The sequence below is a fragment of the Sciurus carolinensis genome, chromosome X (genome assembly GCF_902686445.1).
Source record: "Sciurus carolinensis chromosome X, mSciCar1.2, whole genome shotgun sequence".
NCBI classification, from domain to species: domain Eukaryota; kingdom Metazoa; phylum Chordata; class Mammalia; order Rodentia; family Sciuridae; genus Sciurus; species Sciurus carolinensis.
The window spans coordinates 49,801,164-49,826,903 of record NC_062232.1 but is presented as its reverse complement, the minus strand read 5'-3'; the positions used below and the strand labels follow the sequence as shown (position 1 = coordinate 49,826,903).

At 36.5% G+C, this 25,740-nt stretch overlaps 1 pseudogene; it reads right to left on the bottom strand.

Moving 5' to 3' along the window:
* Nucleotides 1-7,589: 7,589 nt before the first annotated feature.
* On the bottom strand, nt 7,590-8,476 carry LOC124972311 (40S ribosomal protein SA-like; annotated as a pseudogene).
* Nucleotides 8,477-25,740: the final 17,264 nt, after the last annotated feature.

The window sequence follows — 25,740 nt, the reverse complement described above, 5'->3', positions numbered from 1 at the left end:
ACTACAGTTATAGCACTGAGCCAAGTAGGAAAAAATATCTCTAACTTCATGCAATTTTTAATTTAGGGAGAGATTTATTCATTCACTAAATGCTTATTGAGTGTGAAACCAATTCCAGGTATTGAAATACAGTGAACATATAACAGAGATACCTGCCCTTGGGAGACAACAAACAAGAAAAGTGAGTAAATGTTATTATAGGTTAAATGATAATATGTGGAATGGAAAATGACAAATAAGGGTAAGATGGAACAGAAAATACATCACGATGCATGTAGTAGGTGGGTGCAAGTTATAAAAATTAACTAAAGGCCTAAGGGCTGATTAAAGACTACAGATAAAAGTTCAACATGTTGCGTCTTTCAGGCAAGATGGACTGCTAGGACATAGAACATTTAGTTTATTATAATAGGGAAAACCTACAACTTTAAATGATTTTCCCTCCAATTCAGATAGGCATGTGTTGTACTACAAGTACAGAGAACATTTTAAGAATAGTGGGTCCCATGAATCCTCCTCATAAAAAAGGATGACATGTTATTTATTCTCCTTCTGTCTTCTCTTATTAAATTCTGTACATCTCACAAATAAAACAATTAATGAGATTAATTGTCCTTGCCTGCTTATGAATGTGATCCTTTTAGTAGAGAATAAGGCAGAGATCATGTACTATTCATCTTTAATGCCCACCAAATACTGAACCCACAGTAAGCCATCTGTCATATTTGTTGAATGTATACATGAAATACCACAGTAGTTTTTGTCTTTTCAGTTTTAAAAAATATGCTTTGGTACATTTTTTTATTTACTTTCATCTGATTTTCATTCCATTAAGCCTGCACATATCTAAAAAACAGAAGAAAGCATATCTGCTATCAGTGCGTCTTTGTAAATAAGATGTATGACCCCCCCATCCCTACTTGATGCCTATAAACAGAAGAATAAAGAAGAGAACAGGGAGAAAAGAGCATTTCTGTTTGGATAATAATATTATGACATCTTTTATTTTTCTTACTAAGATGTCCTTTGATACCATTCTAATATGATTTTTGTGAGAGTAAAAGCTATGAAGAAAAAGCAATGATTGTGAGCTCTTTGGAATATTAAAAAAAAAAAAACTTCAATAAACTGACACACTTGGAAGGAGAATTAGGAGTCTCTTCCAAGAAGAAATCAAATGTCCAGACTTGAGTGCCAAAGGTGATGGTGGAGCCATTGTACTAAATAGCAGAAACCTATGAAGCTGTTTTCGTGTAGTTCCTAGATATGATTAAAGGAACAAGTAGATTGAGTGTGGACAGGGTGAGCTGTTTTCTGGGTCAGAAGTCTCTTTCTAGAGAGCAAAGATCTTGACACAATATCAGTATTATACTTCTACCTACAGGGACAAAATTTGTGAGTTTGTACAATATAGTGGATCTTTAAATAGGCTTTGGAATTAAACTGTTTGGTTTGGAGTGTTTTTTATTTCATTTCCTGACTGTGACACTTTATGTACATAACTTAATTTTTCTGAGCCCTATTTTCTCCATATGTAAAAAGGAGATAATCATTAACACTACTCTGACAAATCATTGTAAGGATTCAGTGAGACAACGTAAGTTAAGTGCATAGAACAGAGCTTGGTACATTTTAATAGTAAGGAGGCAAGAAGAAAGCTAATTTTGGAGATGGCAGTGACAATAAGAGCTGTGATATCTAGCACCTGAGAGTCATGGTTGACTTTGGGAAGTGATGACCTAAGAGACTGACCAAAAGGAATCCCTTCAACATTGGCAGGGGACCTCAAAGAATACACACCACATGATTCTGTCCTGAGCTATTCACAAATGAGTTTATGTTGGAGCTAAATTCACTCTAGTTTCTATGTGAAGAGCTCTAGGCCCTTCAGTGGATCCTTATGGGAATGTGGCTTCAAATTCCATATGCTGCTTGTGATCTAGTAAAGGGGTGTGCCTGGCTATGGAAATGTACTGCAATAGCTGTCCATATTCTCATGACAGGGACGTTACCACTGGGGAAAGACTTGGAGAGATCAAGTCCCAATGTATCCCAAGGAAATTTTCAAGTAACCCATTACTACAGTAGTCAACAGTGTCTTCCCTGGCATAGCCTTTCTGAGCAGCTCCTATCTGGGTCAATTATTCACTACTCCTTCCCAATCACAAGTGAATTCCCTGCTAGTATTCACTCTTAGAGCACTCTAGATATGTCCTTCATAAACATTGCCATAATGTGTAATACTATATTTATTAGTTTTAAATGTTTAACTTCTTTTTTCATCACTACAAAGAACTTTCATAAAAGTGGTCTTTCTTATTCACAGTCATATCCCCAGTGAATAACACAGTTCATGGTACAAAATAGAATCTCAATAATTAAACAAAGGATAGATGTATATTTGACCTGGAGCAGAAGAGACTGGGATGTGGCCTCTGTATTTAGTCCTCTGAAGGGTTGTCATTGGCAAGGGAAGTAGTGAGGGATTGGATGGTCACAGGAGGCAGTGTAGATGCGGTAGGTTTAATGCTTTCATATATTGAGCTAAAATTGTTAATATTCCATAAAACTAGATATATGTTAGCATAAGGGTTGGGAGATATGCAGAATAAAGTAATTCAATATAGACAGCCAGTAGCAAGGAGGATGTAAAATAGAACAAATCAATGGATGAAACATTCATACACTGCTGGTACAAATATAAGTTGCACAACCTCTCTAGAAGGTAATTTGGCAATATCTATCAAAATTACAGATGTTTAGACCCTTCACCACACAGTATTCTTAAATATGTGAAATAGTATATACACAAGGTTATCTATTAAAGAAATATTTTAACTAACATGGAGACAATGTAAATGCCATCAGTAAGAGGTTAGCAAAATTATGGTGCATTCATACAGCAAATGTACTAATATGTACTTCTATGTACTAATGATATGGAATTATGTCCAGAATATATCACTCTCATGTTAATTTTATAAATGAGGCAGGGTGCAGAATACTATGTAGAGTCCATTAATTATACTTAAAATGGGAAACATGTGTGTTAATATGTGTATGAACATAAATGTTTATGTACACATAAGTATTTCTGGAAGAATATGGAAAAAACTAATAATACCTGTGCTTCCTAGGGAGCACAGTTCATGAGTAATAGAGGTAAGAGATAGAAGACTTTTCAATATACTACACAAATTTTAAAAAAGCTGTGTATGCATACTGTAATTAGTTGATTAATTTAAAGAAAACATTGGCCTAACTTCTGCTTTCAGAAAGGTGGAGTAAAATATCTTTCTTGTTGCCCCACTAAGTACAGTTAAACCTCTGAATATTACATTAAAAAATTAGATGATCCTGAAAGGTGAAGAGAAGCCAGACCAGCTAGGGACCTTAGGCCCAAGGAATAGCAAAGTAATGATTTCCCTGGTTTCATCTTGATTGCATATATTCAATACATTAAACCAAAGAAGCTGGCAACCCAGAAATATCAAAGGGAGAATTTTAAAAGCCCAAATAAAATCCTGTTCTCTCTAGGCAATGAACTAGTTAAGGAGAAATCTAAGAGTAAAACTTTGAGACAATAACTCTGCCAGCCAAACATCACAAAAACAATCTTAATTTCACCCACACTCCTGCTAGCAAAGGATGAGTAATACCATAACTATCCCTTCTCTTCTCAGATAATAACGAGATAAACCAACTCCTCTACCATGCCCAGAAAGGTTAAGGGAAGAGCTGAGGTCCTCTTTCCTGTGAGGATATTATAGGACACCACTGTCTCTATAGTGTCAGTGGAAATCATTTGAGAATCCGTTTTTCTACCTCTGTCCAACACCAAAAAAGTGAACTCCTCATCAGGTATCAACAAAAGCCAAGAGAAGAACCTGAAATTCCAGCTAATCTTGGCAACAGCAAAGTGACATCACTTTTCTTACACTAGACATTGTTCAGGAGACTAAATATAGTTGTTTGCTTGTTTTGATATCAGATATTGTATCCAGGGGTGCTCAACCACTGAGCCACATCCCAAGTCCTTTTTTAAAAATTTTTATTTGTTCTTTTTAGTTCTACATGACTGTACAACGTATTTTGACATATCAAACATACATGGAGTATAACTTCCCATATTTGTCATAGTACATATGTGGAATTACCCTGGTTATATATACATGTATGAACATAGGAAAGTTATATAGTTATTTCCTATACCCCACCCCTTCCCATCCCTTCATTCCCCTTTATCTAATCCAGTGAATTTCTACTCATCCATGCCTCCTTCCCCTGCTCCCTTTGTGGGTTAGCCTATGCATATCAGAGAGAACATTTGACCTTTGGTATTTTAGGATTGGTTTATTTCACTTAGCATGATAGTCTCCAGTTCCATCCATTTACTGCCAAATGCCATAATTTCATTCTTCTTTATGGCTGAGTAATATTCCATTGTGTATATACACCACATTTTCTTTATCTATTCATCTGTGAAGGACACCTAGGTTGGTTCCATAGCTTAGCTATTGTGAATTGAGCTGCTATGAATATTGATGTGGCCACATCACTGTAGTATGCTGATTTTAATTCCTTTGGGTATATGCTGAGGAGTGGGATAACTGGGTCAAATGGTGGTCCATTCATAGTTTTCAGAGAAATCTCCATACTGCTTTCCCTAATGGTTGTATCAATTTGCAGTCCCAACAGCAATGTATGAGTGTACATTTTTCCCAACATCCTCACCAACATTTATTGTTGCTTATATTCTTGATAATTACCATTCTGACTGGAGTGAGATGGAATCTCAGTGTAGTTTTATTTGAAATTCTCTATTTGCTAGAGATGTTGAATATTTTTTCATATATTTGTTGACCGTATGTGTTTCTTCTTTTGTGAAGTGTCTGTTCTGTTCTTTTGCCCATTTAATGATTGTTATTAGTTTTTATGGTATTAAGCCTTTTGAGTTCTTTATATATCCTGGAGATTAATGCCCTGTCTGAGGTGTAGGTGGCAAAGATTTTCTTCCATTCTATAGGCTTTCTATTCACGTTCTTGATTGTTTCCTTCACTATACCAAAGCATTTTAGTTTCAATACATCCCATTTATTTACTCTTAATTTTACTTCTTGCACTTTAGGAGTCTTGTTGAAGAATTCAGTTTCTAAGTCAACATGATGGACACTTGAGCCTACTTTTTCTTCTAGTAGGCACAGGGTTCCAGCCCTTTTATTTTTTATTTTAGACAGAGTCTTGCCAAGTTGCTAAGTTACCGAGGCTGACTTTGAACCTGCAATCCTCCTGCCTAAGCCTCCCAAGAGGCTGTGATGAAGATTTAAATTAAGTAAGAATGAGTCTCATAATACCCCAATTGTTCAGGTTTTAATTAAAAATCTGTCATTATTCCAAGAACTAGGAAATTACAATATGATTAACAAAAAGACACCAGGAAACAATACTGAGGTGACATATCACAATAGAAAATTACAAGATAGTGAGAGAATTTATATAATGATGAAAGGGTCATTCCATAAAGATGCATAAAAATCTAAATGTGTATGCACAAAAAGAGTTATAAAATATGTGTAACAAACATTGACAGTGGACTAATCCACAGTTACAGTCTTTGAACCATTAATAGAACAACCACACAGAAAATCTTTGAAGATTCATTTAAGTTTTCTTTGCCATCTTTCTATCTTGTTTTCTTCATCTTGATTTTTACTCTGTATATGTTTATCAAAATTATTGCCCTTTTCTACATCTCCATTTTCTATACCATGATTGATGATCTTGTGTTACTTTCTTAGCTAGCTATTTGACTGTCTACTAACTGGCCTATGTCTTTCCCTTATAGTATTTCCTCAACATGCCACATGCACCTAAATCCTATTTCTTCAAGGTAAGGTGATTATATAATCTCTCTCTCTGTTTTGTAATTTTCTTTTCCTCAATCATAGTATGCCAGTGCATCTTCACTTCTTCCAGTACAGGTCCTTAGATCTTTAGAACAATATTGAATATTCTTTTTTCTAATTTTTATTTGTTCTCTATAAGTGTACATGACAATAGAGTATATTTTAATATTTATACAAACATGGAATATATGTAATTCTAATTTAAGATTTCAGTCTTGTGGATATACGAGATGGTGAGATTCATTGTGGTGTATTTGCATATGTATATAAGAAAATTATGTCAGATTCATTCCACTCCCTTTCCTATTCCTATCCTCCCTCCCCTCCCTTCATTCATTTTTGTCTAATCCACTGAACGACTCCTTTTGTTGTGTGTTTGAATCCACATATCATAGAGAACATTTGACCTTTAGTTTTTGGGGATTGGCTTATTTCCCTTAGCATGATAGTCTCCAGTTCCATCTATTTACTGGCAACAATCATAGTCATTCTTATTTATGGCCAAGTTATATTCCATTTTGTATATGTACCACATTTTACTTATCCATTTGTGGAAAGTGGTGACAGAGGATGGGAGAACAGTGACTGAGTTCAGAGGTCTCCCATGACCTCATGACTATGGCATGCCTGGTGCCTGGAATGTTTCTGTGCAAGGGCACAGGATGCTTAGTTGCTGTGGTAATGCTTTTCATTAGGAGACTCTGTGCAAGTCTCCTATCATCTCTGACCTTGATCTCAAGTATATAACTCCTGGGAAGGAAGGAATTCTTATTCTGGACAACTATAATGTTTCACTGCCCACTTTACAGTAACTTTTAACAATGGACTTTCTTGAGAGCTACACAAAGCTCCTAACATTGCACTTTGCAACTGTGGATTGCAACTGTGGAAAAGTTATGTAGATGTCCTAGTTTCTGTAACTTTCCTGAATACAAAGAGTAATGGTTGCATAGTCTTTAGCCTGATAATGAGACATATATAAATAAAGATTGCTTGTGTAACCCTTTAGATCTGCATCTCCATCAGAGTGCAGAGCTCCACCTGGTTCCAGCTTAATCTTCAAAATCTATGTTTGTGAGCACTTATTTTTCTAATCCTCCTTTGCCCCTCACCAGAACTGTGAGTTTGGCCATAATGGTCACAGCATCCATTCATTTGTTGAAGGGCACCTATGTTGGTTCCATAGTTTAGCTATTGTGAATTGAACTGCTCTAAATTTTGATGTGGCTGCATCACTGTAGTATGCTGATTTTAAGTCCTTTGGATATATACCTAGGAGTGGTATAACTGGGTCAAATTATGGTTACATTCTTATTTTTTGAGGTATCTCCATACTGCTTTCCAGAGTGGCTGTACCTATTTGCAATCCCACCAGCAATGTTCCCCACATCCTTGCCAAAACTTGCTATTACTTGTATTCTTGATAATTGCCATTCTGACTGGATTGAGATGAAATTTCAGTGTAGTTTTAATTTTCATTTCTCTAATTGCTAGAGATGTTGAACATTTTTCACATATTTGTTGACCATTGGTGTTTTTACTTTTAGGAAGTGTCTGTTTAGTTCCTTCACCCATTTATTGATTGCGTTATTTGTTTTGAATATTCTTTTTTTTAAGAAACTGGTTTTTATTTTCCATAACTTTATTTCCATTTTGCTTATTAAGTATCTGCAGAAGAACAGCTCAAGACCATTCTGTGGTTGCTCCTACCCATTCAGTGGCCTGAGCAGTGGGAGCTGAGACCAGTCTTCAGTGGCAGGCGGGGCATTCCAGTCTTCAGTAGGGAATTGCTGGATAAGCACAGAGGGCACCTGCACACCTTCAGACCGGTCTGCAACCTCAGGTTGAGTAGCAGTGAACTCGGGAGCTGGAGCCATCCATTCACCCTGAAATTCCTCCTTGGTCACAGCTTTTTCAGCAGCAGCCTGCTCTTCCTTTTCAATCTCTTCAGGACCTCTGTAGATGTAGAGATCAGGCATGACCTCCCTCGGGTGTTCACGGGAAATGGTGCCATGTGTGCACAGATCTTCTCGGGCCAACATCCACCACATCAGACCTACAGAATGAGCTCCCTTATTGTTGCATGGAATGGCAATGTCCACGTAGCACAGAGGAGAGACTGTGTTATACAGAGCAATGGTGGGCAGATTGACATAAGATGCTTCTGTAAGAGGTGGGTGGTCAGCCCTGGGATCAGTAACCACCAGAAGATGTGGCTCCCAGAAGGCTGCCCGAATCTGGTTAGTGAAGGTTCCAGGAGTGAAGCGGCCAGCAATAGGAGTGGCTCATGTGGTAGCAGCAAACTTCAGCAGAGCCCACTGGCCAGTATTCTTAGAGGATATGACATTGACATTGGCAGGGTTTTCTATGGCAACAATGGCATGAGCTGCCAGAAGAAGCTTCTCCCAGGTTCTCTTCAGATTTATGATGTATATGCCATCACTTTTCCTTTTGTAGATATATTGTTTCATCTGGAAATCAAGGTTGGTGCCACCTAAGTGGGTTCTTGCTGCATGGAATTTGAGGGCATCCTCTTCCTTCATTTGAAGGCCATCAAGGTCTCTGGACATTGTGACAGTTTCCATTTAAGTTACAATTGGAATCAAGAACAACTCCATATGGATCCCTCCCTGGGTAGAGCGGAAAGCTGTTTTGAATATTCTTAACAATCTGAGGGAACATATCTGCTTGGGGTAGAAGAGACCATGGATAAGTATTAGGAAAGAAGATTAGAGTAGAAATCTTGACCACTCATCCCCCATTATAGGAGAAATAACTTATAATCTCTCACAATTAATTCTTTATTCAGTCAGTTCCATCAGGGTAAAATGTGCATACTACATAATATTGAACCTGACCACCCCTCTGCTAACTTACCATCTAGCCCATGTATACTGCTCCCTAATTGTTTCAATGTTATTTCATCCCTTCTACCTCTGCTTCCACAGTTTACTTAGGACTTTATTATTGAACCTATTTTATCCAGTTTTGTGTTGTAGTCATTTCTGTTTGCTGCTCTTTCTTCCTCTGAATTACTGGCTTCTAGAAGACAGATGCTAAGATGGATTCATCTTATCTTCTGCACAGTGTTTAGAGGGAATATTTGCCTGTAAGAGATTTTCAAAAGATTTTCTGTACTAAGATAAAGGAAGATTAATTGAAGAAAATTATGCTATTTTGTCTGTGGAAGTCACCATAATTTGTATGATATTGAACAAGTCCCTTTCCTGTAAATTTCAAGTTTGTCACTGTTAAGAAAACTAGATAATCTTTAAATAAATTTACAGCTCTAAAATGATAAGAGTTTTTTGAATTACAAAAGACTCAGTGTTTTAGTCTTTAAATATCTGCAGGACTATCAGAGGACAAAGAAAAAGCAGATGTATTCTGTATGGTCCTAGAATATATAGTTAGGCCCTTCATGTAAAAGTCATAGAGACACTGCTTCTAGCTGAAAACAAAGATTAATAAGAGTCAAAACTGTTCAGATAGGGAAAAAAGGATACAGCAGTAGGTAGTGAGCATCTCATTACTTAAGGATTGCAAGCAGAGCAGGGATGATCAGAAACTCCTGTTTTAGTAGGAAGCTGGGCAATAACCTCTAAATTTCTTTCTCACTTGGAGCTACATAAGAACACTAATATCATTTTCCTTTTCTGCAAATCAGGTCCCTATTCTCCTCACAGCTGGATGAGTGGACTAATCAATCAAAGCATTTATAGAGTGCAAAGCACTTTCCACTCATTAAGTCATATTAACTAGAGGGTCAAAAAGTTGGTCTTGCCTGCCATAACTTTCTCTATTTAGGATATGAACACTATTTATCAACTGATTGCCAATTTCTCTTTTTTCTCACGGGCAAAATGAATGAATTTCCATTTAATCCTTTTTCTACTAAATATCTCCATGAGTTGATATCCTGCATTAAGAAGTGTCACTCTTTCAAGACCATTTCTTTGCCACTCCAGCTTCTCCACTGTTTTAAAATGGGGAAATATGAGGGATTTGTAAAGGAATCAGTTTTTAAGAAGGGGGCATTTGTGTTAGTTAAAAGAAGTTCAGCATCTCAAATTTAGAGGGTGAGGAGGTTACTCAACGATCTTTCTTTAACGAGTAATAAAATCCTGATTCCTTAATCCATAATCTTTGCCAAAATGTACTGAAAAAAACAGAAAAAGAATCAAGGTGGCTCTCTAAAAAATTACATAGTACATGATTATTCACTAAGGGTCTAGTACATGTTGTCATAAATTGTCCATTAAGGTCTCCCTGGTTAGAACCAGTATTAGAGACTCTAAGGCATGGAATATATCTGAAAAAATATTCAGAAAAACCAATGTTTCAATTTTATTTTTCCTACTTTTTATTTTTATGGTAAAATTATATATAGTATAATGACAGAGCCACATACGAAAATAATTCTATGGCGAATAATGTATAACAAGTAGCAACAATTATAGTGTAAAAAAGTTTTAAAGATAGTGCAGTTTATCCCCATTATTACATATTACATAACTGTAACATAAAAAAACATGAAGTTGACAATGGTATAATGTTAATATTGTCTTTTGTGTAGATTTTCATAACCACCATTAACATTAAGACACAGTTATTCCATCAACATATAGCGCTATCCCAGTATAATTGCACTCACCCCGTCAGCATCCTCAATTCATGGAAACCACTAATTTACTCTCCATCACTATAGTTCAGTCATTTTGAATGTTACATAAATGGGTTCCCAAAGTAAGAGGCTTTTAAAAAATTGTTGAAATTATATTATGAAATTTATATAAATTTTGTATATAAGAAGTAATTTTGTGACATTTTACAAAATTATAGCATAATATCATGACCAGGAGAATGGCATAGATTCAATCCATCAAATTATTCAAATTTTCAGATTTACATGTTTGTGGAGGTGTGGGTATATGTGTTTAGCGCTAGGATATTTTATCACATGTATATGGCCACAACCACAGTATGATGTATAATCATTCTGTGGTGGTATAATTCCATGTGCTATTATTTTAAAATCATGCCCACCTCCTTCCTGCTACTCATAATTCTCTGTTCCTAGTCCCTGGAAACCATTAATCCATTCTCCATTTCTATAATTTTCTCTTCTCAAAAATAGCATACAAAGGGAATCATTCCCTATGAAACTTTTGGGATTGGACTTTTCATTCATAACAACCTACAGACTGTATGCATATAAGCATGCTCTTTTTCATAGTTTTTTGTTGTATAGTATTTCATGTTATGGACATTACAGATTCTTTAACCATTCACCCATTTAAGGACATAACAGTTGATTCTAGTTTGGGACAAGTATGAATAAAGCATTTACAAATATTAATTTTGTATAAGTGTAACTATTCACTTCACTAGGATAAATGCCCAAGTGTACAATAACTGGGTTGGGTGGAAAATGCTGGTGTGGTATTTTTGTTTTTAATTTTGATTCATTGTACACAAATGGGGTACATCTCTTGTTTCTCTGGTTATACACGAAGTAGACTCACACCATTTGTGTAATAATATTTGTCTCATTCTATTATCTTTCCTTACCTGCACCCCATCCCCGCCACTCATTTTCTTCTACACAATCCTTCCTTCCTCCATTCTTGACTCCCTCCACCCACAGTATGTGTCATCATCCGCTTATCAGAAAATCATTTGGACTTTGGTTTTTGGGGATTGGCTTATTTCACTTAGCATGATATTCTCCAACTCCATCCATTTACCTGCAAATGCCATAATTTTATTCTTCTTCATGGCTAAGTAATATTCCATGGTGTATATATACCACAGTTTCTTTATCCATTCATTAATTGAAGGGCATCTAGGTTGGTTCCACAATCTAACTATTGTGAATTGAGCAGCTATGAACATTGATGTGGCTGCATCTCTGTAGTATGCTGATTGTAAGTCCTTTGGGTATAGGCCAAGGAGTGGGATAACTGGGTCAAATGGTGGTTCCATTCCAAGTTTTCTAAGGAATCTCCACACTGCTTTCCAGAGTGGCTGCACTAATTTGCAGCCCCACCAGCAATGTATGAGTGTACCTTTTTCCCCACATCCTCTCCAACACCTATTGTTGCTTGTATTCTTGATAATCACCATTCTAATTGGGGTGAGATGGAATCTTAGGGTAGTTTTCATTTGCGTTTCTCTTATTACTAGGGATGATGAACATTTTTTCATATATCAGTTGAACATTTTTTTCATGTCTGTTGAATGTTTGTAGATCTTTTTCTGTAAACTGCTCATTTTCTTAGCCAATTGATTGATTAGGTTATTAGTATTATTAGTTTAAAGTTTTTTAAGTTCTTTATAGATTCTGGAGGTTACTGCTCTATCTGAAGTGTGCGGCAAAGATTTTCTCCCACTCTATAGGTTCTCTCTTCACATTGTTGATTATTTCCTTTGTTGAGAAAAAGCTTTTTAGTTGGAATCTATCCCAGTTGTTGATTCCTTCTTTTATTTCTTGTGCTATGAGAGTCCTGTTAAGGAAGTCTGATCCTAAGCCAACAAGTTAAAGATTTGGACCTACTTTTTCTTCTATAAGATGCAGGGTCTCTGGTCTGATTTCAAGGTCCTTGATCCATTGTGAGTTGATTTTTGTGCAGGGTGAGAGATAGGGGTTTAGTTTTATTCTGTTGCATATGGATTTCCAGTTTTCCCAGCACCATTTGTTGAAGAGTCTATCTTTTCTCCATTGCATATTTTTGGCCCCTTTGTCTAGTATGAGAAAATTGTATTTATTTGGATTTGTGTCCATGCCCTCTATTCTGTACCATTGATCTACCTTTCTATTTTGGTGCCAATACCATGCCGTTTTTGTTACTATTGCTTTGTAGTAGAGTTGAAGTTCTGGTATTGTGATACCCCCTGTTTCATTCTTCCTGCTAAGGAATTCTTTAGATATTCTGGGTTTCTTATTCTTCCAGATGAATTTCATGATTGCTTGCTCTATTTCTGTATGGTATGTCATTGGGATTTTAATTGGAATTGTATTGAATCTGTATAGCACTTTTGGTAGTATGGCCATTTTGACAATATTAATTCTTCCTATCCAAGAACATGGGAGATCTTCCATCTTCTAAGGTTTTCTTTAATTTCTTTCTTCAGTCTTCTGTAGTCAGATTTTTCTGGCTGTGTCCTAAATACATGACAAGGATGACTTAGTGTGGGAACAGTTTATTTGGAACTGATGATTTTAGAGGTTCAGTACATGGTCAGATAACTGCATTGCTCCATGCCTGAAGTGAAGAATAGTATCATAGAGGAAGGGCATGATGGACAAAAGCTTCTCAGCTTATGGGAGCTTGGAAGCAGAGAGAGATTGAAGCCAGAAACAAGATATGGTCCAAAGTCATGTGTCCAGTGACCTACACTTTCCAGCCATATCCCACCTGCCTACAGTTATCAACCCGTAGTCCATTTAAATAACTAATCCTTTAATACAGAAGGATTAATCCACTGATGAGGTAACATCTCTAATAATCCTTTCTTTTCACCTCTAAAAATTGCTACATTGCCTAACACATGTGCTCTTTGGGAGACAATTTTAGATCCAAACTGTAACATCATAAAATATAATTTGATCAACCTCACTTTTCAATACCTCCTCTTACCCTCTCCTCTTCCCTACCCATGATCTCCTTCTTTATTCTAATGATCTCCCTAATTTCATGAGATTCATCATTTAAAAAATTTGTTCTAATTAGTTATACACCACAGTAGAATGCATTTGGATACACTGTACACAAATGGAGCAAAACTTCTCCTTCCTCTGGCTGAACATGGTGAGAGATCCATCATTTATCTTTTTTCCTTTTATTTTCACATGTTAAAGAAAACCCATAACATGTATTTCTGAGTCTGGCTTATTTCAATAAACATGATGCTCTCCAGTTTTATCCATTTTCCTCATAGTGATATAATTTCATTCTACTTTACATCTGAATGAAGTTCCATGGTGTATACGTGCAACACTTACTTTGTTCCTTGGTTGATGGGCAACTAAGCTGGTTATATAAGGTGGCTACTGTGAATTTTGCTATCATTAACATGGGCATACATGTGTCTTTGGATATGTCAATTTTAATTCTTTTGAATAAATGCCAAGATGAGGTATATAGCTGGATCATATCTTATTTTTTTGAAGAACTTCTGTATTGATTTCCAGATCAGCTGTACTAACTTGTATTCCTACTAAAAGTTCCTTTTCCCCCACATCACATCCTTAACAGTGTTCCTTTTATTTGTATTCTTTTTTTAAAATTTATTTTTATTGTAAACAAATGGGATACATGTTGTTTCTGTTTGTACATGAACTAATAGCATACCATTTGCATAATCATACATTTACATAGGGTAATGATGTTTGATTCATTTCATTATTTTTTCCTTCCCCACCACCCCTCCCACCTCTCTTTTCCCTCTACACAGTCCCTCCTTCCTCCATTCTTTCCCCCCCCAATCCCCATTATGTGACATCATCTGCTTATCAGTGAGATCATTCGTCTTTTGGATTTTTGAGATTGGCTTATCTCACTTAACATGATATTCTCCAATTTCATCCATTTGCCTGCAAATGCCATAATTTAATTATTCTTTATAGCTGAGTAATATTCCATTGTATATATATACCACAGTTTCTTTATCCATTCATCAACTGAAGGGCATCTAGGTTGGTTGCACAGTCTGGCTATTGTGAATTGAACAGCTATGAACATTGATGTGGCTGTATCTCTGTAATATGATTTTAAGTCCTTTGAGTATAGGCCGAGGAGTGGGATAGCTAGGTCAAATGGTAGGTCCATTCCAAGTTTTCTAAGGAGACTCCACACTGCTTTCCAGAGTGGCTGCACTGATTTGCAGCCCCACCAGCAATGTATGAGTGTACCTTTTTCCCCACATCCTCTCCAACACCTGTTGTTGCTTGTATTCTTGATAATGGCCATTCTAATTGGGGTGAGATGGAATCTTAGGGTGGTTTTGATTTGCATTTCTCTTATTACTAGAGTTGTTGAACATTTTTCCATATGTTTGTTGATTGCTTGTAGATCTTCTGTGATGTGTCTATTCATTTCCTTAGCCCATTTGTTGATTGGGTTATTTGTATTCTTGGTGTAGAGTTTTTTGAGTTCTTTATATATTCTGGAAATTAGTGCCTTATCTGAAGTATGAGTGGCAAAGATATTCTACCACTCTGTAGGCTCTCTCTTCACATTGCTGATAGTTTCCTTTGCTGAGAGAAAGCTATTTAGTTTGAATCTATCCCAGCTATTGATTCTTGCTTTTATTTCTTGTGCTATGGGAGTCCTGTTAAGGAAGTCCGATTCTAAGCCAACAAGTTGAAGATTTGGACCTACTTTTTCTTCTATAAGATGCAGGGTCTCTGGTCTGATTCTGAGGTCCTTGATCCATTGTGAGTTGATTTTTGTGCAGGGTGAGAGATAGGGGTTTAATTTCATTCTGTTGCATATGAATTTCCAGTTTTCCCAGCACCATTTGTTGAAGAGGCTATCTTTTCTCCATTGCATATTTTTGGCCCCTTTGTCTAGTATGAGAAAATTGCATTTATTTGGATTTGTGTCCATGTCCTCTATTCTGTACCATTGATCTACCTGTCTATTTTGGTGCCAATACCATGTCGTTTTTGTTACTATTCCTTTGTAGTATAGTTGAAGTTCTGGTATTGTGATACCCCCTGTTTCATTCTTCCTGCTAAGGATTTCTTTAGATATTCTGGGTTTCTTATTCTTCCAGATGCATTTCATGATTGCTTGCTCTATTTCTGTATGGTATGTCATTGGGATTTTAATTGGAATTGTATTGAATCTGTATAGCACTTCTGGTAGTATGGCCATTTTAAAATATTAATTCTGCCTATCTAAGAACATGGGAGATCTTTCCATCTTCTAAGGTCTTCCTCAATTTCTTTCTTCAATGTTTTGTAGTTTTCAATGTAGAAATCTTTTACCTCTTTTGTTAGATTGATTCCCAAGTATTTTTTTTTTTAGGTTATTGCAAATGGGGTTGTTTTCCTCATTTCCCTTTCAGCTGTTTCATTACTTGCGTATAAAAATGCTTTAGATTTATGCGTGTTGATTTTATAGCCTGCTATTTTGCTGAATTCACTGATGAGGTCTACAAGTTTTCTGGAAGAGGTTTTTGGATCCTCTAAATATAGAATCATGTCATCCGCAAATAGTGACAGTTTAAGTTCCTCTTTTCCTATTCGTATCCCTTTAATTTCTTTGGTCTGACTAATTGCTCCGGCCTGAGGTTCGAGGACAATGTTGAATAGAAGTGGTGAAAGAGGACATCCCTGTCTTGTTCCCGTTTTTAAAGGGAATGGTTTCGGTTTTTCTCCATTAAGAATGATGTTGGCCATGGGCTTAGCATAAATAGCATTTACAATATTCAGCTATGTTCCTATTATCCCTATTTTTCTAGTGTTTTGAGCATGAAGGGGTGTTGTATTTTGTCGAACCCTTTTTCTGCATCAATTGAAATAACCATATGATTCTTATCCTTAAGTCTATTGACATGATGGATTACATTCATTGACTTACAGATGTTGAACCATCCTTGCATTCCAGGGATGAACCACACTTGATCGTGGTGCACAATTTTCTTAATATTTTTTTGGATACAATTTGCCAATATTTTGTTAAGGATCTCTGCATCTATATTCATCAAGGATATTTGTCTAAAATTTTCTTTCCTTGATGTGTCTTTTCCTGGCTTGGGTATGAGGGTGATATTAGCTTCATAGAATGAGTTTGGTAGGGTACCCTCCTTTTCTATTTCCTGGAATATTTTGAGAAGTATTGGAATGAGTTCTTCTTTTTTTTATTGTATAAAAATGGGATACATGTTGTTGCTCTATTTGTACATGGAGTCAAGGCATACCATTTGTGTAATCATAAACTTACATAGGGCAAAGATGTTTGATGCATTATTTTTTCCCTTCCCTCCCACCCCTCCCACACCTCTTTTCCCTCTTTACAGTTCTTCTTTCCTCCATTCTTACCACCCTCCTTATCCCTAACCCTAACACTAACCTCTCCCACCCCCCATTATATGTCCTCATCTGCTTATCAGTGAGATCATTCATCCTTTAGTTTTTTGAGATTGGCTTATCTCACTTAGCATGATATTCTCCAATTTCATCCATTTGCCTGCAAATGCCATAATATATCATTCTTCATTCTGGAGTAATATTCCATTGTATATATATGCCACAGTTTCTTTATCCATTCATCAATTGAAGGTCATCTAGGTTGGTTCCACAATCTGACTATGGTGAATTGAGCAGCAATGAACATTGATGTGGCTGTATCTCTGTAGTATGCTGATTTTAAGTCCTTTGGGTATAGGCCAAGGAGTGGGACAGCTGGGTCAAATGGTGTTTCCATTCCAAGCTTTCTGAGGAATCTCCACACTGCTTTCCAGAGTGGTTGCGCTAATTTGCAACCCCACCAGCAATGTATGAGTGTACCTTTTTTCCCACATCCTCGCCAACACCTATTGTTGCTTGTATTCTTCATAATCACCATTCTAATTGGGATGAGATGAAATCTTAGGGTAGTTTTGATTTGCATTTCTCTAATTACTAGAGATGTTGAACATTTTTTTATACATCTGTTGATTACTTGTACATCTTCCTCTGTGAATTGTCTGTTCATTTCCTAAGCCCATTTGTTGATTGGATTATTTGTATTCTTGGTGTAGAGTAGTTCTTTATAGATTCTGGAAATTAGCGCTCTATCTGAAGTATGAGTGGCAAAGATATTCTCCCACTATGTTGGCTAAATCTTCACATTACTGATAGTTTCCTTTGCTGAGAGAAAGCTTTTTAGTTTGAATCTATCCCAGTTGTTGATTCTTGCTTTTATTTCTTGTGCTATGGGAGTCCTGTTAAGGAAGTCTAATCCTAAGGCAACAGTTGAAGGTTTGGACCTACTTTTTCTTCTATAAGATGCAGGGCCTCTGGTCTGATTCCGAGGTCTTTGATCCATTTTGAGTTGAGTTTTGCGTAGGGTGAGAGATAGGGGTTTAATTTCATTCTGTTGCATATGGATTTCCAGTTTTCCCAGCACCATTTGTTGAAGAGGCTATCTTTTCTCCATTGCATATTTTTGGTCCCTTTGTCTAGTATGAGAAAATTGTATTTATTGGGGTTTGTGTTCATGTCCTCTATTCTGTACCATTGATCTACCTGTCTATTTTGGTACCAGTACCATGCCGTTTTTGTTACTATTGCTTTGAAATAGAGCTGAAGATCTGGTATTGCAATATCCCCTGCTTCGCTCTTTCTACTGAGGATTGTTTATCTATTCTGGTTTTTTATTCTTCCAGATGAATTTCATAATTGTTTGCTCTATTTCTGTAAGGCATATCATTGGGATTTTAATTGGAATTGCATTTAATCTGTATAGCACTTTAGGTAGTATGGCCATTTTGACAAAATGAATTCTGCCTATCCAAGAACATGGGAGATATTTCCATCTTCTAAGGTTTTCTTTAATTTCTTTCTTTAGTGTTCTGTAGTTCTCATTGTAGAGGTCTCTCACCTCTTTTGTGAGATTGATTCCCAAGTATTTTATTTTTTTCGATGCTATTGAGAATGGGGTAGCTTTCCTAATTTCTCTTTCTGAAGATTCATCACTTATGTATAAAAATGCATTGGATTTATGAGCATTGATCTTGTAACCTGCTACTTTACTGAATTCACTTATGAGTTCTAAAAGTTTTCTGGTGGAATTTCCAGGTTCCTCTAAATATATAATCATGTCATCAGCGAACAGGGATAGTTTGAGTTCTTCTTTTCCTATTAGTATCCCTTTAATTTCTTTGGTCTCTCTAATTGCTCTGGCTAGAGTTTCAAGGACAATATTGAATAGAAGTGGTGCAAGAGGGCATCCCTGCCTTGTTCCAGTTTTTAGGGGGAATGCTTTCAGTTTTTCACCATTTACAATGATATTGGCCTTGGGCTTAGCATAGATGACCTTTATAATGTTAAGGAATGTTCCCACTACCACAATTTTTTCTAGCGTTTTGAGCATGAAGGGATGCTGTATTTTATCGAATGCTTTTTCTGCATCTATTGAAATAATCATGTATTCTTAACTTTAAGTCTGTTGATATGGTGAATCAATTTATTGATTTCCGGATGTTGAACCAACCTTGCATTCCTGGGATGAAACCCACTTGATCATGGTGCACTATCTTTTTAATATATTTTTGGATGCGATTTGCTAAAATTTTGTTGAGAATTTTTGCATCGATGTTCACTAAGGATATTGGTCTGAAATTTTCTTTCCTCGATGTGTCTCTATCTGGTTTTGGTATCAGGGTGATATTGGCTTCATAGAACGTGTTTGGAAGGGTTCCCTTCTCTTCTATTTCATGGAATACTTTGAGGAGTATTGGAATGAGCTCTTTTAAAGGTTTTGTAGAACTCGGCTGAGAACCCATCTGGTCCTGGACTTTTCTTTGTTGGTAGGCTTTTGATGACTTCTTCTATTTCATTGCTTGAAATTGATTTATTTCAGTTGTGTATGTCCTCCTCGTTCAGTTTAGGTAATTCATATGTCTCTAGGAATTTGTTGATGTCTTCGAAGTTTTCTGTTTTGTTGGAGTATAGATTTTCGAAATAGCTTCTAATTATGTTTTGTATTTCACTCGTGTCTGTTGTGATGTTTCCTTGTTCATTCCGAATTTTAGTAATTTGAGTTTTCTCCCTCTTTCTCTTTGCTAGTGTCGCTAAGGGTTTATCAATTTTGTTTATTTTTTCAAAGAACCAACTATTTATTTTGTTAATTTTTCCGATTATTTCTTTTGTTTCAATTTCATTTTTTTGGCTCTGATTTTAACGATTTCCTGTCTTCTACTACTTTTGGTGTTGGTCTGCTCTTCTTTTTCTAGGGCTTTGAGCTGTAGTGTTAAGTTGTTTATTTGTTGATTTCTACTTCTTTTGTTGAATGTGCCCCATGAAATAAATCTTCCTCTAAGTACTGCTTTCATAGTGTCCCACAGATTTTGATATGATGTGTCTTTGTTCTCATTTACTTCTAAGAATTTTTTTTTATTTCCCTCCTGATGTCTTCTGTTATCCATTCATCATATAATAGTGTATTATTTAATCTCCAGGTATTGGAGAAGTTTCTGTTTTTTATTCTGTCATTTATTTCTAATTTCAATCCATTATGATCTGATAGAGTACAAGGTAGTATCTCTATCTTCTTGTATTTGCTAACAGTAGCTTTGTGGCATAAAATATGGTCTATTTTAGAGAAGGATCCATGTGCTGCTGAGAAGAAAGTGTATTCGTTCTTTGTTGGATGGTATATTCTATATATATCGGTTAAGTCTAAATTGTTGATTGTGTTATTGAGATCTATGGTTTCTTTATTCAATTTTTGTTTGGAAGATCTGTCCAGTGGTGAGAGAGGTGTGTTAAAATCACCTAGTATTATTGTGTTGTGGTCTATTTGATTTCTGGAATTGAGAAAGATTTGTTTGACGTACGTGAATGAGCCAATGTTCGGGGCATAGATATTTATGATTGTTATGTCTTGCTGATTTATGCTTCCCTTACAGAGTATGAAATATCCTTCTTTATCCCTTCTGACTACCTTTGGCTTGAAGTCCACATTCCTGATACGAGGATAGATAGTCCAAGTTTTTTGCTCAGTCCATGTGCATGGTATGTTTTTTCCCATCCTTTCACCTTTAGTCTATGAATATCTCTTTCTATGAGATGAGTATCTTGCAGGAAACATTTTGTTGGATTTTTCTTTTTAATCCAATCTGCCAGTCTATGTCTTTTGATTGGTGAATTCAGGCCATTAATGTTCATGGTTATTATTGTGATATGATTTGTATTCCCAGTCATTTGACTCATTTTTGTATTTTGACATGATTTGCTTTCTCCTTTATTTGGCTATTCCTTTAGGCTAGTTCCTCCCATTGCTGATTTGCATCATTGTTTTTCATCTCTTCCTCATGGAATATTTTGCTTAGAATGTTCTGTAATGCCAGCTTTCTTTTTGTAAATTCCTTTAGCTTTTGTTTATCATGGAAGTATCTTATTTCGTCTTCAAATCTGAAAGTAAGTTTTGCTGGGTATAAGATTCTTGGTTGGCATCAACTTTCTTTCAGTGCTTGGTAAATGTTGTTCCAGGCCCTTCTAGCTTTTAAGGTCTGGTTTGAAAAATCTACTGATATTCTTATTGGATTCCCCCGAATGTAATTTGATTCTTTTCTCTTGCAGCCTCTAAAATTCTGTCTTTATTTTGTATGTTAGGTATTTTCATAATAATGTGCCTTGGTGTGGGTCTGTTGTAATTTTGTATATTTGGAGTTCTATAAGCCTCTTGTACTTGGTTTTCCATTTCGTTCTTCAGATTTGGGAAATTTTCTGTTATTATTTCATTGAATAGATTGTTCATTCCATTGGTTTGTTTCTCTAAGCCTTCCTCAATCTCAATAATTCTTAAATTTGGCCATTTCATATCCCATAATTCTTGTATATTCTGTTCATGATTTCTTACCATCTTCTCTGTTTGGCCAACTTTGTTTTCAAGATTATATATTTTGTCTTCAATGTCTGAGGTTCTGTCTTCCAGGTGTTCTATCCTATTGGTTATGCTTTCTATGAAGTTTTTAACTTGGTTTATTGTTTCCTTCATTTCAAGGATTTCTGTTTGGTTTTTTTTCGGTATCTCTAACTCTTTATTGAAATGATCTCTTGCTTCCCATATTTGGTCTTTTAACTGTTGATTGGTGCAATCATTTAATGCCTGCATTTGCTTCTTCATCTCCTCCTTCAATTCCTGCATTTGCTCTTTCATCTCCTCATTTGCTTCCCTGATTGTTTTAATCATGTACATTCTGAACTCCCTTTCTGACATTTCTTCTGCTGTGCTGTCATTGGGTTTTATTGATGTTGTATCTAGGTTTGTTTGGGACATTTTCTTCCCTTGTTTTCTCATATTGGTCAGATATCAGTGGGACTCTGAAATATTGCAGATTTCCTCTCTTAGCTTATAGTGTCCCTGTAGATTACCATTGTATCACCTCCCAGCCTTCAGTAGCCTGAATTCTTGGAGGAACTTGATAATGCAGTGCTTCCGAAGAAAGCTGCCCCTAGCCCACTACTGGATCCAGGGCTTGGAGCTGGCTCTGTGCGGAAAGGCTTTCACTGGGGGGCCTGTACCGCGCAGCTGGCTGTGTGGGAGGCTGTGTACACCACCGCCGGAGTGTGCAAGGCTACCTGGGGAAGACTCTAGCTGCCCTGCCCTGCTCTGATAAGCCACCCCTTTTCGTGCCTGCCGCCCAGGCCGAGCTTCACCCGGTGGGGAGACTCACCCCGTGGCTCTATTTTAGTCCGAGTCTCTCAGTGCCTCCCTTTCTTGAGTCCTGTGTTCTGGAGCGACTGGAGATGCAGTCACCCTCTAGTCTGCCATCTTGGATCGCCCCATGGAAAAAAGCGGAATGAGTTCTTCTTTGAAGGTCTTGTAGAACTTGGCTGAGAATCCGTCTGGTCCTGGGCTTTTCTTCGATGGTAGATTTTTAATGGCTTCTTCTATTTCATTGCTTGATATTGATCTGTTGAATTGTGTATGTCCTCCTGGTTCAGTTTGGGAGGAGCATATGTCTCTAGAAATTTGTCAATGTCTTCGGTAGATTCTATTTTGTTGGAATACAGATTTTCAAAGTAGCTTCTCATTATGTTCTGTATCTCAGTGGTGTCTGTCGTGATATTTCCTTTTGCGTCATGTATTTTAGTAATTTGAGTCTTCTCTCTCCTTCTCTTTGTTAGTGTGGCTAAGGGTTTATCTATTTTGTTTACTTTCTCAAAGAACCAACTTTTTGTTTTGTCAATTTTTTGAATTGTTTCTTTGTTTTAGTTTCATTGATTTCAGCTCTGATTTTAATTATTTCCTGTCTTCTGCTACTTTTGCTGTTATTCTGTTCTTCTTTTTCTATGGTGTTGAGCTGTAATGTTAGGTCATTTAGTTGTTGACATTTTATTCTTTTCTGGAATGCACTCCATGCAATGAATTTTCCTCTTAGTACTGCTTTCATAGTGTCCCAGAGATTTTGATATGTTATATCGTCGTTCTCATTGACCTCTAAGAATTTTTTAATCTCCTCCCTGATGTTTTTTGTTATCCATGTTTCATTCAATAGCATATTATTTAGTCTCCAGGTGTTGGAGTAATTTCTCTTTTTTATTTTGTCATTGATTTCTACTCTCAGTCCATTATGATCTGATAGAACAGAAGGCAGTATCTCTATTTTTTTGCATTTCCTAAGGGCTGCTTTGTGGCACAACATATGGTCTATTTTCGAGAAGGTTCCATGTGCTGCTGAGAAGAAAGTGAATCTTCTCATTGTTGGGTGGAATATTCTATATATGTCTATTAAGTCTAGGTTATTGATTGTGTTATTGAGTTCTATGGTTTCTTTGGTTGGATTTTGTTTGGAAGATCTATCTAGTGGTGACAGTGGTGCATTAGTCACCCAGAATTCTTGTGTTGTGGTCTATGTGATTCCTGAAATTGAGAAGGATTTGTTTGATGTAAGGGGATACACCATTGTTTGGGGCATAAATACTTACTATCATTATGTCTTCCTGATTTATGGTTCCCTTAAGTAGTATGAAATGTCCTTCTTTATCCCTTCTGACTAACTTTGGCTTGAAGTCCACTTTATCTGATATAAGGATGGAAACCCCCGCTTTTTTACTGAGTCCATGTGCATGGTAGGTTTATTCCCATCCTTTCACCTTTAGTCTGTGGATGTCTTTTTCTATGAGATGAGTCTCTTGCAGGCAGCATATTGTTGGGTCTCTTTTTAATCCATTCTGCTGGTCTATGTCTTTTGTTTGATGAGTTTAGGCCATTAACATTCAGGGTTATTATTGAGATATGATTTGTATTCCCAGTCATTTGGCTTATTTTTGGTTTTTAAGTTGGCTTGGTTTCTCCTTTGAGTGGTTTTTCTCTAAGGTAGTTCTTCCCTTTGCTGACCTACATTGTTGTTTTTCATTTTTTCGTTTCCTCCTCATGGAATATTTTGTTGAGAACATTCTGTAGTGCAGACTTTCTATCTGTAAATTCTTTTAACTTTTTTTATCATGGAAGAATTTATTTCATCCTCAAATATGAAGGTTAGTTTTGCTAGGTATAGGATTCTTGGTTGGCAACCATGTTCTTTCAGAGCTTGAAATATGTTGGTCCAGGCCCTTCTAGCTTTTAGTGACTGGGTTGAGAAGTCGGCTGCTATCCGTATTGGTCTCCTCCTATATGTAATCTGATGCTTTTCTCTCGCGGCCTTCAAAATCCTATCTTTATTTTGAATGTTAGGCATTTTCATTATAATGTGCCTTCGTGTGGATCTGTTGTGATTTTGTCCATTTGGTGTTCTGTAAGCCTCTTGTATTTGATTTTCCATTTCATTCTTCAGGTTTGGGAAATTTTCTGATATTATTTCATTGAATAGGTTGTCCATTCCTTTGGTTTGTATCTCTGTGCCTTCCTCAATCCCAATAATTCTTAAATTTGGTCTTTTCATGATTTCCCATAGTTCTTGGAGATTCTGTTTATGATTTCTTACCATCGTCTCTGTTTGGGCAACTTTATTTTCTAGATTAAATACTTTGTCTTCATTGTCTGAGGTTCTGTCTTCCAAGTGGTCTAGTCTTTTGGTGATGCTTTCCATTGAGTTTTTTATTTGATTTATTGTTTCCTTCATTACAAGGATTTCCATTTGGTTTTTTTTGAGAATCTCTATCTCTTTGTTGAAATGATCTTTTGCTTCCTGCACTTGCTCTTTCAGCTTATTGGTATTATCATTTATTGCCTGCATTTGTTCTCTAATCTCATCCTTTGCTTCGTGAATCATCTTAATCATGTATAATCTGAAGTCCTTTTCTGACATTTCTTCTAACATACTGTCATTGGATTCTATTAATATAGAATCTAGATTTGTTTGGATCATTTTTTCCCTTGTTTTTTCATGATGTTCATGTATCTTCCCCTCTAGCAGTGCAGATCTGGGGTATTGCAGCTTTCCCCCTATAGGCTTATAGTGGCCCTATAGGTTTCCAAAACCCTTTCTTTAAGGGGAAATCAATATAAGCAGTGCCCAATTCAGACACTATGCAATCCTAGACCAAATAGCCCCTATGAGGACAATAACAAAATTGATATAGTAAACAGAATGAGTTCAAATATTATCTTCGGTAGAACAAACAGGTTTGCAATAAGGTCTGCAGTTTCTAATGGAGGACAAAGAGGATGCAGAGGGATGTAGAATGTGGCTGTTAATGGGATATGAAAAGAATATACAGAAGTTCTAGAAAATAGAAAGGATAAGAGTGTAATCAAAAGAAATTGGATATTGGCATGCAAAAAAGGGAGAAAGAGATTCTGAGGGAACAGGTAAGCAAAAGGAAAAGTGAGCAAGAAAAGTAAAGAATAAAAACTTAAATTTTTTAAAAAGGAGAAAAAAGAAAATCTACAGTATGACTTTCATATACCAATGAAACCTCCCAGTGTTCAGTAGCCTGATGCATGAGAGGTACCTGACAGTGAGCTTCAAGCCTCCAGCAGGCATCTCAGGATGGGATTTGCCCCACCCAAAGATCGGAGCTACGGCTTCCAGGATTATCCAAGATGGCCACTCTGGCTTCAAAATGTGTTGGCAAGTGGGGAGCTGCAGCTCAGGGGTGGACGTCATCAACTGGAGGTCCTGGAGGCGGGATGCAGTTGGTCCAGCAAGGGTCCTGGAGTTCCGGTGTGTT